Source organism: Chrysemys picta, chromosome 11, assembly GCF_011386835.1.
Source record: "Chrysemys picta bellii isolate R12L10 chromosome 11, ASM1138683v2, whole genome shotgun sequence".
In the NCBI taxonomy this organism is placed as follows: Eukaryota; Metazoa; Chordata; order Testudines; family Emydidae; genus Chrysemys; species Chrysemys picta.
Window position 1 is genome coordinate 16,887,639 of NC_088801.1, and position 19,081 is coordinate 16,906,719.

The 19,081-nt window shown below is 41.8% G+C and overlaps 1 protein-coding gene across 1 annotated transcript in view; it reads left to right on the plus strand.

The window, feature by feature from the left end:
* GPR39 (G protein-coupled receptor 39) overlaps positions 1–19,081 on the plus strand; it is a 118,659-nt gene that overhangs the window by 22,250 nt on the left and 77,328 nt on the right. The window lies entirely within an intron of this gene.

The following is a 19,081-nucleotide window of genomic DNA, read 5'->3' on the forward strand; positions in this document are numbered from 1 at the left end:
TTTAGTCCTATTCAGTGTCTACTCGGTGCTTCTTGGCTTGTCTCTTGTATTCATTAAATGGAGCATCTCTTGTCACTGTCCAGCAATAGTCTGCAAGCATTGATGGGCTCCATTTGCCCTGATAGCGTTTCTCCATTGTTGCAATGTCCTGGTGAAATCGCCAGGAGGAGGATGGGAGAAAATGTGGGTCCTGTGACATTGATGGTTCAGGACCAGAAGTTTCATCCTCTTCCTCTTCCTCGTCTGACTCAAGTGAGAATGATTCTGGTGCATCAGGAACCGCCAGTCCTTCTCCGTGGGGTACTGGGCGTATAGCTGATGGAATGTTTGGATAATGCACAGTCCGCTTTTTCTTCTTTGACACACTTTCCCAACTGGAGGCACCATGCAGAAGTAACATTTGCTGGTATGATTTGTTGGCTCTCTCCAAATCATTGGCACTGCAAAAGGCATAGATTTCCTTTTCCTGTTCAACCACTGGCGAAGATTTGTTGCACAAGTGTTGCAGCATATGTGTGGGGCCCACCTCTTGTCCTGATCTCCAATTTTGCAGCCAAAATAAAGGTGATAGGCTTTCTTAACCATAGTGGTTATACTGCGCTTTTGCGATGCAAAAGTCACTTCACCACAAACATAGCAGAAGTTATCTGCACTGTTCACACAAGTACGAGGCATCTCTGCTCACTTTGGCTAAACAGAAATGTGTCCCTTTGCAAAATCAAACACTGACAAATAAGAGAGCACGACACTGTATGGTTTCTAGAGCTGATATAGGGCAATTTGTTCAGCAGAGTGATGTAAGCTTTGTTATGATTGCATCATCCATGACGTCTAGGAATAACATGATGCAATTCATATCATGTATGACGTAATACCAGCTTCAGATTGCATCATTCATTGTTTTGTCTAAAAAGCAAGTACTGTCCAAACCCAGTCATAGATTTATTCATAGATCCAGTCAAAGATGTATTTTAGTCATTTCTGGTTTAAATTGAGATCCCTTCCCTTTATAACTCACTTATCCTCCGCCATTCCCAAGTCAAGAGTCGTATATAATGACCCAATAGCATCTCTTGAAAACTAGAGCCAATCAACAATTTTAAGCATCATTTTCGTTCTCAGTGACCCAGAATTAGTAAAGTTTGACTGCATTTATTTCAGAAGCATTTTGGCTGTAGAGCAGTGAAATTTGTGTTTAAATCCTCAAGCAGGTTCAGCAAAGGCAACTCAGCTCTGACCCTCTAGCAATGGCAGCTTCATTCAGTGAAGGTACCAAGAATTAAACAGATCTGGAGAGTGAATCAAAGTGCAAAGGTGGCACTTATAGTGGATATCTTATTATAATGCCCACTAGGAAGTGGAATTAGTTCTTCAGCGCATTTGAACAGCAATTAAACCGTAATGACTCTCAAGCCATCCCGGGTCAGAAATAATTGAAAATGGTGACTTAGATGTGATAGGCTCCATATCTTTTTATCCATCCCTGAGAAATCCAGTCTCCCTGAGCTGCAAATGCTCTTTCTTAACTACTTGGCTTGGTTTTCTTATTTTTAATAAAGTACTTTCAGATCACTTTTGTCCAATCTATTTTTGATTAAAATTAAGAAGAGCCGGGAGGAAAATTTTTTTGTTTTCAAGTGAAAGTTGATGGTTTTTGATCTGAGAGCTGATGTTCTACAGGAATAGTTGAAACAATAATCTCATGATAACCCCTATGGTAGCTTAAAATAGAAAAGCTCCCTAGTTAATGAATATAAATGAATTTACATTCACTTCCATTTTTATGAGGTTACTAAAGCTGATTAATGTTAGGTACCACAAATTTATTTAAAGAAGTTGAATAATTGTTCTGATTCCTATCCCGAGAACATGCAATTTATTTATTACTCTGATTTTTAAATGTCCTTGAAATCACACTGAGTCCATGGGTTTGTCTTTGTCAGAGTTTTAACAGAAGTGGCTTTATCACAGAAGCAGAGAGGCAAACATGAGTAACACTGTACAAATTAAAGAAATTGTGGTGAATTGTTTGGCTTTGAGGTAAGAATTAGAACTGCTCTTAAGTGAATTAGAATATCTACAATCTTGCTTAACATAAATGGAATTCTATATCCAGGACACATTAAGTTAGAAAAACTGGTATAGTTTCATCACAACAGAACAATAACCCTTCCATTAGAATATTTAAAATAAGTTAACTTGCTACATTTGTATTGATTCTTTCTGATTTAGGGCCAGATTGACTTCAGTGAGACTACCTCTGGATTAAGGTACTACTTGCTGCAAGAGTTTTTAAATGGTGAGGATCAAGGCTCCAAACTTGATGCTGTATAACTGGGGGTCACGAGGTTATTATATGGGGCGTCGTGAGCTGTCAGCCTTCACCCCAAACCCTGCTTCACCTCCAGCATTTTTAATAGTGCTAAATATAAAAAAATGTGTTTTTAATTTATAAGGGGGGGGGTCACACTCAGAGGCTTGCTGTGTGAAAGGGATCACCACTACAAAAGTTTGAGAACCGCTGCTGTATAAACAGTTATGATCTGCTTAAAGGAATTCCCTGGATTTGAAATATCTAACTTTCTCCCCAGTGATGTAGGTGTGTGTTAGCTGGTGAATGAAAATTGGCCTCTCGTGGGAGCCATCAGATGTTTTTTGTCTCCCACCTCAATTGTTTTTCTAACGTGTGCTACTATCAGAGTTCTGCTGCCCTTCTTAAATTTATGCTTGTGTATCAGGAGATGTTTAGCAGACATTGATCTGAATTGCCCTCTACTGCACCATGAATGGTTTCCCCCCTCCACCTGCCTAAAAGTTAAAATTTGTCCCATTATTAGGTCTAGGGGAATGTATATAGAATTGCTTTTTAAACTTATCTACAATTTTGCCCACAGATCTTCATGATTTAAGAGATCCTTATTAGTGGTTAGAGTATTAAAGCATTACTCACTGGAGTCTGTTTATGTATTTGGAATGCTTTAACTCCCTTTGCCTGTTGTTGCCTCACCAGGCCATGTGAAACTGTATATGATGTCAGATTTTTAGTAATACCAAAATTCTTAAACACTTAATATAAAACTGTCTCTTTACGTCTAAATTAACTCCCAATTGCATACCAAAAATTTTAAGGACAAAATGATAAGTGATATGCCTCTCTAGCCAATATAAATGAAACTATCAACATGATTTCAAGCAGACCAGAGAGTTTCTGTATTAAGGCTGCCCTTCCATTGGAGCATATGTATAACTTTCATTAATAGTTTGAGTTCTGTGTGCACGGTAATGGGCGAACATATGCTATTTAAAAACAAGTTGGGGAAAATCAAAAAGCTGTTGCACTTGAAAGTTCCCCCTTCAAGGCAATTTAACTTATTATGGGCCAGAAAAAAAGTTATGCATCTAATGAACTTTATGGCAAAGTTACTTTTCACAATCAGTGCAGCTATAGAAAGACACTTTAAAAAAAATCCCCTGCATTCTGAAAGTCCTGCGACAATTCATGACTCAAAACTTGATTCTGTGAGTAACTTATTGGATAGAAAAATATCCAAAACATATGGATACTGCTCAGTTAGGATTACTAACTTCTAGTGAGGGTCTCACAATTAAAAAGACCATTGGCGATTGGACATGCCAGATGCTGGACTATGAATTCACAGCCCAAAATATTATTGTATTCCAGTAGAGCCTTGAATCCTGAAATCAGGACCTTGTTGTGTTATGCACTATATAGACATACATGGGTTGTTTACACAAACTACTGGTTTTCAGTAAGCTGGGCTGTGACTCAACCTCACACTAGCCTCCCATGCTCTAACTGTCCGTCTGAACCCTGCTGACACAGATTATTCATTAGTGCGCTTTGATCTAGTCCTGTTTCAAAGAGGATAAGAGACAGTCCGTGCCCTAAAGAACTTACCATCTAAATTAACAAGACAAGAAAAGATTGGGAACAATGAAGAATTATTACCATTTTTCAGATGGGGGAAACTGATCTTCTCTTAGCTTTAATAAGATAGCTATTGCATCTTAAAAACAAAAGTATTAAAATAATTGTCTATGTAAGAAATGTCCTTGTTCATTGAAGAATAGTGGGTTAACTTCATCTGAGAACTACAGAACATTTTACCTAACAGAATATAAAATATTGTGTATCTCTTTTTAAAATGCATATTTTCACATTTTTCTTTTAAATGGTTTAATTTTCTTTGAGAGTTCATCTATCCCTGTTTCCTAGCAAGAGCTCCTTCAGCTGTTTAATTTTTTTCAGATTTTCAGTGCAGATTAGTGGAAGAAAATGAAGTGCATTCAATTGGTGGCTTCCCTCCCTCTTTCTCATCTAAGTCGAAATGTTGCTTGCAGACTCGAATTGTCAGACACACATTATGTTAATAATAGAAACTGAAGTGGATATTTAAATGTGTTAGTAGCTACTCAGAGGGAAATGTACCTCTTCCTACTTGTAAAATAAAGTAGGATCAGGCTGTGGAAAGCTGTTTAACTTAAATTTGACAGAAATGCAACTTAGGGAGCTTTTGAGTATTTATTTTCCCCTTGACAGCATTTAAATATCGTAACTCCCTGGTCTGTCTTTTGAAACCTTGTTGAATTCTTTTTATATTTAGTTCTTTCAGTTGCTCTTCGGTTAAAGTTCTATGCTGCTTTCCATTCTCTCTTCCCTTCCAACTTTCTTCCCTTTCCATGGCTTCATTTAAACACAGAGAATTTTTCGTCTTGGGGGACTGTTGCTACTGGTAGTCTAACTGGTCTGCTTTGATGCAATGTTTTCTTTTGTCATTCATGTGTAGCTGTATCTCCAAATAGACTGAATAAAACTTCCCTATGGGGAAGAGGGGTTCATGGAGTTCTTTGCTTGTGACTTGATTTATTTTAGTGCATTGGAACAAGAACCTGTAGTGATTTCTTTGTAGCCCTGAGCATTCAGACACAGCTGGTGCATCCGTGCATTCAGGATGGCAGGTTTCTGGTGATATGTATGGTGAAGGTTTATAATTTCTAATAAATCTGCAATATCATCGGCAAAAGAATTATATGGAGTATGGAAAAAGAGAGAGCAATGAAGCTGTACAATTTAATTCAGACACAGCTCAGTCCACAAGAATAATCATCCATCTGAGTGACAGAAGTGTCATTTTTAATGCCCGCTGAACACATAAACAAGCAAACATTTTGGACATTTTCAAAGACCAATAGCTAATGCTGATAATGGGATACAATTTTGCAGACTTTTCTGAAGTCACTGGTATCAAGATAGATTTTTATTGCTTGCATCAGGGAGGAAACTATGAATGAGGAAGTGAAGTTGTGCTTTTATTTATTTATTTTTTTAAATAAATTACTCAACCCTTTCAGTCTATGCAGCCTGAAGTCCTCTGTTTTGTGTCTGGCTTGAGAGAACATGCTGCAAAGTTAAATCCAGATCCAAGTTTCAGGGCCACTCCAATCTGGGGCTCTGGTTTGGATCCATCTGATAAATAAGGTCTAAAATTCCAAAAGTCTTACTATGCATGAGTGTTAATTTCAAAGGGCAGGCAGAGGGTTTTTAACATGGATTGTTTTTTTTCCCCTTTGCATGTCCTCAAGACCTTACTTAGTCCAGAGGGAATTGTGAGTATCCTCATTGTTTTACCCTTTTAAGACCACTACAGTTATGTGCTCTTTCATAACTTATTTAAATCGATAAGCCTGAAGCGCTTGTTTGTCTGATGCTCATATAAGCTGCATCACTCCCTTGTACCCTAGCCATAATGGGCTCAGTTAGGGAGGACAATTGTCTTGTAGGCCAGCAGCAAATTTGTCAGGAAGCACTTGAATAGGGTGATTAAGGACCATCTCATGCTATCTACTGCTTAGGAGATTGGCCTAGTGAGAGAACTTTAAGCTTCCCAGCTCTGGAAGGAGCTGGCAGCATCAGAAAGCTGCATTACTTGACTAATGTTGTGTATGAACATGAGCAGCAAAATAACTATTAATGCCAAAAAGACATGGGGGAGAGAAGGGAGAACAGTGAGGCAGACTTATGTAGGAAGTAGCCCTTTCAGAATTAGTTCGTGATTAGCGGTGGGTTCTTTTTTTGGTAGCTGTCTTGTATTTACTGGCTATGACGCACCCAAATTATATACCGTGGTTTAAATTCTGCTTAATTTCCTGTCTAGCAGTCCAACCAAGTTTCTTTTGTGGTCAGCCAGTTATGCTTTCAGTTATTTAATTTTTTTTCTGCGCTTTAGATTAAACACACACAGCTTTTTACACACACATTAAGATTTTCAAAAAATAGCCTGCAGCTAGATTCCTAAATAAATGAACAGGTGGGTGGGCTTGCGTCTGCGTGTGGTTTCAAAAGTACTGAGCTCCTGAGCCTGCCAATAGCTCAACATTTTGTGAAAACTGGCCACCTGCTTTTTTGAAAATTTTGGCTTCAGTTTGCCTGAAGTTCAACGGCATAATTATAGTGGCTGTGTTTAACAAGGACGATTCCTTGTATCTCTTGAAATGTTTGTTAGTCGTGGCAAAGCTGCCACCTACTTTGTGAGTAGCTAAAAGAATTTTTCCTCTGTTGATGCAATAAAAAATACACAGACTTCAGGTTGGAGGGGAAAAGCAATCACAGGAGACAACAGTGACAGCCCTTAACACAATGGGTCCTACTCCATGATAAGGGCTCATAGGTGCTATCAAAATATAAAATAATTTAAAAAATAAATTACAAGTTCAACTGATATTGTTGACAGTTGAAATTTAATATTGATAAATGCAAAGTAATGCACATTGGAAAGCATAATCCCAACTATACATATAAAATGATGGGCTCTAAATTAGCTGTTACCACTCAAGAACGAGATCATGGAGTCATGGAGAATTGGGTTTGTTTAGTTTGGAAAAGAGAAGACTGAGAGGGGACATGATAGCAGTTTTCAGGTATTTAAAAGGGTGTCATAAGGAGGAGGGAGAAAGCTTGTTCACCTTAGCCTCTAAGGATAGAACAAGAAGCAATGGGTTTAAACTGCAGCAAGGGAGGTCTAGGTTGGACATTAGGAAAAAGTTCCTAACTGTCAGGGTGGTTAAACACTGGAATAAATTGCCTAGGGAGGTTGTGGAATCTCCATCTCTGGAGATATTTCAGAGTAGGTTAGATAAATGTCTATCAGGGATGGTCTAGACAGTATTTGGTCCTGCCATGCGGGCAGGGGACTGGACTCGATGACCTCTCGAGGTCCCTTCCAGTCCTAGAATCTATGAATCTATTAATCTATTGTGGATAGTTCTCTGAAAACATCCAATCAATGTGCAGTGGCAGTCAAAAAAGCAAACAGAATGCTGGGAATAATTAAGAAAGAGATAGATAATAAGACAGAAAATACGTTGCCCCTGTATAAATCCCTGGTACGCCCACATCTGCACACAGTATTCAAGATGTACTGAATCTCAAAAAAGATATATTGGAATTGGAAAAGATTCAGAAAAGGGCAACAAAAATTATTAGGGGTATGGAACGGCTTCCATATGAGGAGAGATTAGTAAAACTGGGACTTCTCAGCTTGGAAAAGAGATGACTAAGGGGAGATATGATTAAGGTCTATAAAATCATGACTGGTGTAGAGAAAGTAAATAAGGAAGTGTTTACTACTTCTCATAACACAAGAACTAGGGGGTCACCAAATGAAATTAGTAGACAGCTGGTTTAAAACCAATAAAAAGAAGTATTTCTTCACACAATTCACAGTCAACCTGTGGAACTCCTTGCAGGAGGATGTAGTGAAGGCCAAGACCATAACAGGGTTCAAAAAGGAACTCGATAAATTCATGGAGGATAGGTCCATCAATGGCTATTAGCCATGATGGGCAGGAATGGTGTCCCTAGCCCAGGGGTAGGCAACCTATGGCACACGTGCCAAAGGTAGCACACGAGCTGATTTTCAGTGGCACTCATACTGCCCGGGTCCTGGCCACCAGTCCGGGGGGCTCTGCATTTTAATTTAATTTTAATGAAGCTTCCTAAACATTTTAAAAACCTTATTTACTTTACATGCAACAATAGTTTAGTTATATATTATAGACGTATAGAAAGAGACCTTCTAAAAACGTTAAAATGTATTACTGGCATGCGAAACCTTCAATTAGAGTGAATAAATGAAGACTTGGCACACCACTTCTGAAAGGTTGCCGACCCCTGCCCTAGCCTCTGTTTGCCAGAAGCTGGGAATGAGTGATAGGGGATGGATCACTTGATGATTACCTGTTCTGTTCATTCCCTCTGGGGCACCTGGCACTGGCTGTTGTCAGAAGACAGGATACTGGGCTAGATGGACCTTTGGTCTGACCCAGTAGGGCCATTCTTATGCTGATGTGCAGGAAGGTTCTTTCAGAAGCATTAGTTTTTCAAAGCAGCAACAGTACAGATACTATTAAAACAACAACATACTTTAAGATGTACATTTCAAAATTACTATAAAATGTTTCTTTGACTTCTTTTTATAATAGGTTTTAACAGACAAATTTGTGTGAGCAAGGCCTATCTATCCGTGCTGCTGCACAGATTGATTTGTATGCTTGAGTAATAGAAATCTATAGGTAAATGCATTAAAAAGCAATGACACTTCTGTAAAGCAACATTTCTCATGGAAAATATTCTTAGTTAGTGATCGCTATCAAGTCGACTATCTTTAATACATTAGGTCTGAGTTCATTTTATTGCTCCATTGAAAGGAGGATATGTTATTTAAGAGGTTCTTTCATTTTGGAGCAAACTTGGAAAGACAGCACTTAAACCTAAAGCAATTTACTGGGCTAGTCACTTTCTATATTCCCTTTGCTAAAAAGGCATGGAAAAGACTTACTGAATCATGCAGGGCATCTCCCTTCTGATGCAAGGTTATTCTCTATGACATGTTGTCTGGTTTTATGGGCCTCATCCTGGAATGAAGTCAATGGGAAATGATATTTGGCATTCATAAGCACAAAAATGAGAGTGGGGATGCTCAGCTCTAGAGCTTGTTTGAAAAATAGCTATTTTTTTTGTGGGGAAGAAAAATCAAAATCTTCAATTTTTTTATTAAAAGTACAAAATCTTGAATATTTCCCCCCCTTTTCTCTTTCTTTTCCATTTTGGGGCATCAGGAGGGATGGGAGCGGTGGACAAATAAACTGAAAAAACAATTTATTTATTTTTTCATTTGTGGTTTCAAAACTGAAACACTTTCCATTTTCCCTCAAAAATCAGAAAGTTCAAAAATGAACTGTGCTCCCAAAAAAATCACTTTTAGGTTTTGTTCTACATCAGAGCTTTTGGAAGAGAGACATCCAGCCCGCCCAGAATAGCTGATTAATGCAGAGACCCAGTTTGAACTCCCTGCTCTGCCTGATTCTTGTCTCCCACATCCCAGCTGAGTGCACAATCATGAAAACTAATGGGATGTTACATGCATTGTTTTCACTTACCTGTATCCCATTATAACATAGTAGCAAACATTTACATTATACATGCCCCTATAACTAAATGACCCATCAAATGAGAGAGAAGCCTTGTGTAATGCAAATTACTCCTGGGAGAATTATGCGCTAAATAATTAAAAATTATGTGCAAAATATTTTTAAAATCTGCAAAATTCTGCATAATCATGCCAGTTTCAATTATTTTAGTACTTTTATTTCAAAATACCTGTCAGCAAGTATGTCTGTAACAATACAGACAACAGAAAGATTCAGGAAATGTTTTTTGATAAATAGATTCCTCACTAGACATATTAATACAGATCTTTGAGTAATAATTCATTTAAATGACAATACAGATACATATTTCCTGCACCCTTCAGAAGCAATGCAAAGGCTTTGCAGGGAGTCGGGATGGAGCAGCTGAGGGAGAGGGAAGTAATTGCTGGGAAGGATATTGGGAGTGAACTTGGAGAGTTGTTTAGGTGTGGGTGGGAGAAGTATGGAAGAGGGATTTTTGGGGGGAGGGGAGAGGGATTGTTAGAGAGCCTTCCACATGCTGACCCCTAGCCTCCCTTTCTCTCAGTCAGGGAGACATTCCCATGTACCCCTGCACCCATCCCCATGTGGCCTTGCACTCCCACTCAGCTATCCTGCTGATCCAATGTGTCCCTGCACCCCCACTCCTATTCAGCCCCCACCCCAGTCTGCCCCCCACTAGCCCTTCTGAACCCAAGTCTGTGATCCCACCCAACAGCCTCATGTGCCCCACACTGTCTGTCTTCCCTCCTGCACCCCCATATCCCGTGCCTCCTGACCTGGCCCCACAGGCAGGGCACTGAGAGGAATGCAGCCTGCTCTTCCCTATCCGCAGCTGGGGCTGTTCTGTTCTGGTGCCATAGTGACCCTTAGTGGTTGAAAGGTGTAACTGCAGCACTTCTCGGTGGAATGTATTTTCTGCTGAGGAGAAAAAAAATTTGCATGGCACATGAATTCTGCATGTGCGCAGTGGTGCAGAATTCCCCCAGGAGTAGCAAATGAAGATCTTTAGCAGGGAAGTGCTAATTCATGTGGCTTGGAAGGCAAGTGGTCATTGTGTGTGATTATCAGAGATCCAAGTCTCTAAATGCGCTCCTCTCTATCCACCAATCACAAAAAGAGCCCAATGGGTGGTGACCGTATCAGCCTGTTTTCTGTGAGAAGCTCTAAGTATGGATTCAGGGAAAGCCACTGTATCTCTGGACTGTTTGGACTTTTACAGATAGTGTGACATGCTACTGGCTGTTCAGGGGCTGGGTGTCCCTCTCTCTTTCTCCAAAAAGCCACACCCAGCTCTGGAGCCACCCTGCTTTGGCCCAGATATCCTATCGATACACTGGTTCCTTATCTAACGAGCGCCTCCCAGTCCCATCTGTGGAGACTGCCTAGAGCAGTGGAGGGTGAGCAGGGCATCATCGGGTACACTCCTCTACCCGTCCAGCTCAGCTGGAGTTTGCCAGGCTCTTGTCCTGCTGCTCAAGCTAGGCCTGCTTTATAACTGTAAAAATACCTGCTCTGAACTTGTGAACCCAGGCAGGAGGAGTGGTTCCCCTGCCCATCAAGAAGGTCTAGCAAAATAAAGCAGGCCATTGTGAAACATCACAATACAAAGACTGAGTTAATGGGCCTCGGACACCCATGAAGATGCTACATGCAAGGAAGCTCATCCCCTCAGCTTGAATCCTGGGAGAAGGCAATAAAGATAACTGACATGAAAATTCTTCATCGCTTTGCTGTTGGGCCTCTTGCAGGGCTGGAGCTATGAAACAAAAGCAGAGATCCTCAGGATAAACTGGGTTAGCACTAAAAGACAGTCAGTGCTGACAGATTACCACATCAGTCACCATTTGGAATCATAGACTGTAACTCATTTGTGCACACATGCTGCCTGCTTTAACCTGCAAATAGGTGTCTCATTTTTCCCCCTAGTTAATAAATCCTTTGTTAGTTCATTACATGACTTGGCTACAAGTGTTGCCTTCGATGGGAGATCTGAGGTACAAATTGACAAGGGTGAGTGACTGGCCCTTTGGGCCTGGAAGCAACCTAAATTTTTTGTGATCTTTGGTGTAAGTGATCATTTATCACTAAGTCTAGCTTGCCTGGGTGGCAAGATAAACTGTAGTGCCTGAGAGACACTCTGTGACTTCCCTGGTATGACCATTATAGTGCTTCAGAAGTTTGCATCTGCTACTGGGTTGGTGAAATCTAGAACATACCAGCAGTTTGGGGGGTCTGCCCTGCTTTTTGACAGTCTGCCCTGAGGTTGACACTCTGGTTGTGAACCACTCCAGAGAGGTCTGACCAGGATGGGGGCTGCCATGCTATCTCTCTATTTATTAACACAGCCCAAAGCCCATGTGGATGGGGAACCAGCAAATGATATGTTTAATGATGAGATATCTGTTAATACAACTAGGGAACCATGTAACAAAGCATTGTTTACACTCCTTCTCTTTCAGTCTTCCTCGCCCTCCCCTTCTTCCCCCAATTCCTTCCTGGACCAAAAGTATATTTCCATGAAAGCTTCAGTTGTGACAAATCCAAATTATCCAATGGGGGGGGGGGAACACTCTGGGATGTCTACACAGCAAAGAAAAACCCACGGCTGGCCTGTACCAACTGACTCGGGCTCAAGGGGCTCGAGCTGAGGGGTTGTTTCATTGCTGTGTAGACTTCCAGGCTCGGGCTGGAGCCTGAGCTCTAGGCTGCTCTGAGGTGGGAGGGTCCTAGAGCCCTGAGCCCAGAAGTCTACACCGCAATGAAACAGCCCTGCAGCCCAAGTCGGCTGGCATGGCCCAGCTGCGGGTTTTTCTTTGCTGTGTAGATGTACCCTCTGAATAATTCTTGACCAGCTTTATTATTTAGTACTAGAGCCATTTGACATGTAAACTGAATTGCAAGAGGCTAAATGGCTTGCCCCTGGTCACACCGACGTCTTATCTACATTGTTGTTAGCCACCATTGTATCCATCTTATTTCAGACACAATTTTTCACAAGTGCAGCAAATCCTGCACTGTGCCGGTTACCTTTGTTTCAAGGCCATCATCGAGGCAGACAGAATGGAACAAAGATAATCTGACCCCCACTCTGCCTTAATTACACACCATCAAATCATCTTTCTGTGAGGACCATCACAATAGCATCTTGGTGCTTTGCTCTATGAAGACTTTTTAATTATGGCTGTTAAGTGACAGAATTAGGCTTGCGCTACACTTAAGTTTTACAGGCATTGTTATGGCAACAAGTGTGAATCTCTTTTACCGACACAGGTTGGTTCCAGTATAAGTACTCTGAGGCTGATATAACTGTGTCTACTTTTTGCCACTTGAACTATGACATTTTATGTGTAGATAAGACCATAATTTTTTCTGCCTTTGCCGGCTTATCATCCTGAGGTAGTGTGGCCCAGTGGATAGGTCACTAGACTGGGACTGAGGAGACCAGGGTTCTGTCCCTAGCTCTGCCACTGGTCTGCTGTGAGACCTTGGGTAAGTCACTTTGTCTCACTGTGCCTCTGCTTCCACACCTGCAGAGAGGGGATTTCTGTCTCCTTTGTAAAGTGCTAAGCATGTATTTGATACACTGGAGTGACTTATTGCAAACTACAAGTGTGGCAATACAGCAGGGCGCACTTGAGCGCACACACGGGCATTAGCATGGATTTCCTTGCTTCTCTTTGAAGTCGTACCCTTAGGAGTAAATTTTTCAAAGTGGTGTGTAAGATTTTTAGCTGCAAAATGCCTATTGAAAATCAGCCCCTCGACAGTTTGATGAAAAATATCCTGCTTAAAGTGAGATTAGTGTAGGTTTTGTTGTCCTTCATTTCCATGGGACTCTAATGGCAGTCTGAAAAAGAAAGAGACTCTCCCCTGAGAATGTGTAGTATTTTGGGTTTCGCATCAGTGTAATCCAATTACCCAAGCCTAGGCCATGCAGAACTATTTTGTCTGAGGTATACATCAATCCAATACTAGTACAATATACTGAACGGAAGGAGAAGCCAGATCTGGCATGTTTCTTAACGGCATAACCCAATGCATTTGCCAAAGGAAAGGCATATGCTTCTCTTCTGTGTTAAACAGTGTTTGATCTGAGTAATTTGCGAAGAGAGGGGGACAAAGCCCTTGCATGGGGGTTCAGAGGTATCCTCCTGAGGGAACAGTTTTGTAAGACACATGGCATCTGCTGCATTCAAATGCAAAAAAGATTTGCTCTTCAGAAGTTGGATCTAGGGATAGAAGTCCATCCCTGCCAGAGTTGGCTTAGTGGTATCCAGACGGGGAGGATGATGAGTTTCATCACAGGCAGTGAAATTCACCCCCACGCTTAGCCTCCAATTCAAACATCAAATAGACTGAGCTGACTGTAGTTGGTAGCTTCTTTAATGAAAGTTTTTCTGAAGTCCTCTCATGTTGAGCAGCATGCTTTGAGCTGTTTCATTTCTGTTCTTTCTGGTTTGCTTCCAGGCATCTCCATTTTACATAATGGTCAGAAGGGGGAGTAAACAGTAAGTGGTGGTTACTGTCCCCCCCAAGCCAGGCCCACTAGGGAGACCAAAATTCAGATCATCATCATATAACGGTTGCCTTTCTTGAATGCTTTGATCAGCAGTTAAATGGCTACTGGTGGCATTTAAGTTGTTTGGTGTTAGGTTTCAGAGCCGACACCCCTCAATATGAATTGGGGCAGGTCACACTGAGCTATTGGTTCAGAATCTTTGCAGACTCAGATGTTTAATTCAGATTATGAAGGTTATCTTTGCAATTGAAAGGGCTAGAGACAAAGGCCACATTTTTTTATGGTATAAAGAGTACACTTATAAAGTTTGCGGGCAACACCAAGCTCGGAGGGCTTTGGAGGATAGGATTAAAATTCAAAATGATCTGGACAAACTGGAGAAATGGTCTGTAGTAAATAGGATGAAATTCAATAAGGACAAATGCAAAGTACTCCACTTAGGGAGGAACAATCAGTTGCACACATACAAAATGGGACATGACTGCCTAGGTAGGAGTACTGCAGAAAGGGATCTGGGGGTCATAGTGGTTCTCAAGCTAAATATGAGTTAACAGTGTAACGCTGTTGCAAAAAAACGCAAACATCATTTTGGGATGATGCAGGAGTATTGTAAGCAAGACACGAGAAGTAATTCCTCTGCTCTACTACACGCTGATTAGGGCTTGACTGGAGTATTGTAAATCCAGTTCTGGGCGCCACATTTCAGGAAAGATGTGGACCAATTGGAGAAAGTCCAGAGAAGAGCAACAAAAATGATGAAAGGTCTAGAAAACATGACCTATGAGGGAAGATTGAAAAAATTGGGTTTGTTTAGTCTGGAGAAGAGAAGACTGAGAAGGGGACATAACAGTTTTCAAGTACATAAAAAGCTGTTACAAGGAGGAGGGAGAAAAATTGTTCTTAACCCCTGAGGATAGGACAAGAAGCAATGGGCTTAAATTGCAGAAAGAGCGGTTTAGGTTGGACATTAGGAAAAACTTCCTAACTGTCAAAGTGGTTAAGCACTGGAATAAATTGTCTAGGAAGGTTGTGGAATCTCCATCATTGGGAATTTTTAAGAGCAGGTTGGACAAACACCTGTCAGGGATGGTCTAGATAATACTTAGTCCTGCCTTGAGTGCAGGAGACTGGACTAGATGACCTCTCAAGGTCCCTTCCAGGTTTATGATTCTATGATTTTATTAAGGGTACACCTATGATCAGCTTATACAGGACTTTTATAAATGGTTAAGCTTTAGTCTAACGAGTCAGCAGGCTGCTTCTAACCACCTGTAATACAACCTACTGGTGTGCTTATGTGACAGTCGCCATATTGGCCAACACCTGGGATCTCCACACCTAAATACATAAGTGTGTACAGCTTGAGCTACAGAGAGAGAATTGGAGGCTAGAGAGGTTCAACAGACTCTTGTCCTCTGTGGATCGGTAACACATAACACACACTGACCAGTAGGTTACACTTACAGTACATCTGATGGCTGGCTGAAATCCGTTTTGAAAGTGGTGATTTTGGCTTGATTCACACTGGGGATTACCCCTGTCTTCCTGTAGAAGTTTGCTCTACCCAGGCATAGCAAGATCATAGAGTGCACACTCCCTCTTCTTACTGTGTTTTTATGGAAGTTCCTCTCCATTGGTTGGTTATTATTGTTAGGATTCACAAAGTGAGTCTTCTTTTAATTAGTTTTGTCTTTAGTTTTTCAATTTACACCTCTGCTTGACATAGATGGCACATGTAAACAGCTGGAGATGACGGAAGGCAGTAAAGCTGCCTTTGAAATACAGCTTTTCTGGTGTAAGAAGGAACAGGCTAATTTAACTTACTCAAAATGTACATTGTGCAGACTTTTCTTGTGCTAGAAAAATCACAATGGTTAAAATAGGGGCTTGCTGTCTTATCTTGCTGCATGCAGTGTGTCTATAAAAGCACTTGTTACAACAAAACTATATGTGAAAACTATTTATACTACTTCTATTGTGTCTCCTATGTTTATGGATAGGCATAGCATGACCGAGAATGAAAGGGGGATGCCAGAAAGACTTTAGAATGCCCAGGGGTGAAAGTAGAAATAGGGACTTACCAGTAAGGGGCTGGGTTGGGGCCGGCTCTGGCCCCCGGAAGGGGCAGGGATGGGGGGGGGTCAGAGCCAGCCCCAGCCTGCCCTGTACCGGTAAGTGCCCTCCCCCTCCCCTGCCGGGGTAACAGCGGCAGCTTGGGGCTCCGGCAGCAGTTTAAAGGGCCCAGGGCTCGGCCGCTGCTATGGCCCCGGCCCTTTAAACCACTGCCGGAGCCCCCGGTTGCCGCTGCTACCCCAGAACTCTGGGGGCTATTTAAAGGGGGGCTATTTTAAAGGGCCCAAGGCTCCCCTGCCTCTACCATCCTGGGCCCTTTAAATAGACCCTGGAGCCCCGCCGGTACTCCAGGACTCTGGGGGCTATTTAAAGGGCCCAGGACCCCCCTGCTTCTACTGCCCCGGCCCATTAAATAGCCCCCGGAGCCTTGGGTTAGCAGTGACGGGGCTCCGGCAGCTATTTAAAGGGCCCAGGGCAGTAGAGGCAGCGGGAGCCCCGGCCCTTTAAATAACCCCGGGAGCCCCGCTGCCACTACCCCAGGGCTCCAGCAGTGGGGCCTGGTGGCAATTTAAAGGGCCTGGGGTTCCAGCCACTGCTGGAGCCCCAGGCCCTTTAAATTGCCCCCTGGGGAAGCCGGCCCGGTACGGTGTACCGGCTTACTTTCACCTCTGAGAATGCCAGGCATTCAGTGTGTGGCATTGTGGAGCCGAGAAGTGGCAATGGAAACTGTTGCTCAGATGAACTGTACTGAGCTGTCTACATTAAAAGCCAGGAGTACTAGCACTATACAACTTGCTTCTGTGGCTTCATAAATATCTTAGCGCTGAGAAACCACCTGTAGTGATTTCCCAGTCTAACAGAGAGCCTGGTTTGTACAGTGCATGGGCCTGTGCATCACCACTATCATGACACTCCAACCTGCTTTCGGTCATCCTGCAAATAGCACTACCAGAAGTCATTGACCTGTTGTTGGCAATGAGTGGAAAATGAGTGCTGCATGGTGCTTTGGCCTAGATTCTAAGGTATGATAATCCTGGGTTTCTTTGTCTTGTCCCTTCCTCTCTCCTTGGAAGCAAATATTTGAGATAGCCCGGACACTTCAAGTGTGCTGTAATTGAAGGTATTCAGCTTTTAGTTGGCTCTGCTTAAATCTGTGGTTCAAGTGTACTGCAGTTATATATTGCTCTATGCTCAGTTTTATGGTTCTGCACATGTAAACTCTGCTGCAGCGTATTCAGCCATAAATAAATCAACATGTATGAATCATAAGAGGAAGTATTGAGCCATTTACTTGTAGGATAGGTACAGATTAACAGGGGATGGACCAGTGCACTTTTACTACATGCCATCAATTGAAAGATGGAAGGATTTCTGGGGTGGAGGGAAGGTGGTGTTAAAATGGTTAAAAATTGGGCAATGTAAGAGAAGTTCTTGGGAGGTAGGTTTCCGATCCTGTGTGGAAATGTCCTCAATGGAAATCCATGTTTCTGTCTTGCTTAAACCTGGCTCATACCTTTTATTGAAAGTTTGTGAAGAACTGAATGCAGAAGGAAAGACGGGGGTTGTTCTCCAGGCTAGTTACAGGCCGAGGGATTTGTATTAATCATCTTTCCCACTGACGTTAGTTCCTGTGGGAAACTTGGTTAACTCTCCTCCACAGAGCCAGAATACAATCCCTTGCCCATTCAGACCCATGTAGCATTTATAAAATTGATTCAATAGTTTGGATATTCCAGCTATCCCTATTACCTGTAAAAGACTTCCCTAGGAATCAACCTATAACTTCTCTGACCATTGAGGGCATCAGTTGTTTTCCAGCCAGCCCTAAGCACAAGATTTCCGGATTTTGTGTTTAAAAATCAAAAAGAATTAAACATCAGAACAAAAATGAGACTTTTTCAATTTTTTTTTTTTTTGCAGGACAGGGCCTTGAAACTTGATTTCTCACATTCCAGGCAAGTGCCCTAACCACCAGGCTACTGGCTATTTTGGTGGGTGGGGGAGGGTCGTTTGCACAGAGATTCCGTCTTGTATCTGAGACACCTGCCCAACAAAAGTTTAATTGAGACTGATACGGTTCAGTGAAAAGTGTTGGTTTTGTTGAAAAATTCCCATCACCCCTAGTTGTATTACAATGATTAATGCAGCCTAGGTTCTAGGCAGGGGAGAGCAGTGAGATCTGCATGCTATGGGAGTGCCTCCCACTGGTCAGTCTATGGAGACTGCTTTGAAGGCAGTTTTTTGTTCTTCCTCCTGTTAGGAAGGATGGAGCGGATTCATGGCAATTTGCAGAACCCTTAACCACTGCTTCCAGGAAGAGCAATAAATTTACCTCTGAAACTTCCATTGAACAAGTCTTTGATCTGGGTGCAGATGAAGTGTTGAACACTCTGAGTTCTAATATGCCAGGAGGGAATGCTACAAAGCAGAAGAAATTCCAACCGTGAGAATGTACCTCCTCCCCCCGCCCAATAGACTTTGCCAGTATTTCAGCAATAATTTCTACTTCACACGTCTATATAAATTATCTTGCTGCATCTGTCAACAGGCACCTAAAGCAAAAATAAAGGCAGAATAGTGCCTCATAAATATCCAATATCCTAATTATCAGAGCTTGACTTAACCAATGGCAGTGTAATAAAATAAGACTTAAAAAAATCTTTTGCCATGAAAAATGCATGCTTCATTCATTGAAGGCTGACTGCAGTGTCACAACTTTTGTGGCAAATAGTGCATGAAGCATATGGTTAGGGAATATGAAGCCACTAAATATTTTATCTTGCTGGCAGTGTACTTGGAGAAAAGTATAAACCTTAAATCTATCAGATTTCTGCTCCCAAACTGTTTTAATAATATAGAAATCTGAGTTCTCGAGAGAAATGCAACACATCCATTTTCCAATGTGCTTAGATGTAGTGAATAGCATAAATTATGGAGTTTAAAATGTCATTGCTGTCTATTTCTAAGAATTGTTTGGCAATCTTGCATTGCAGACTT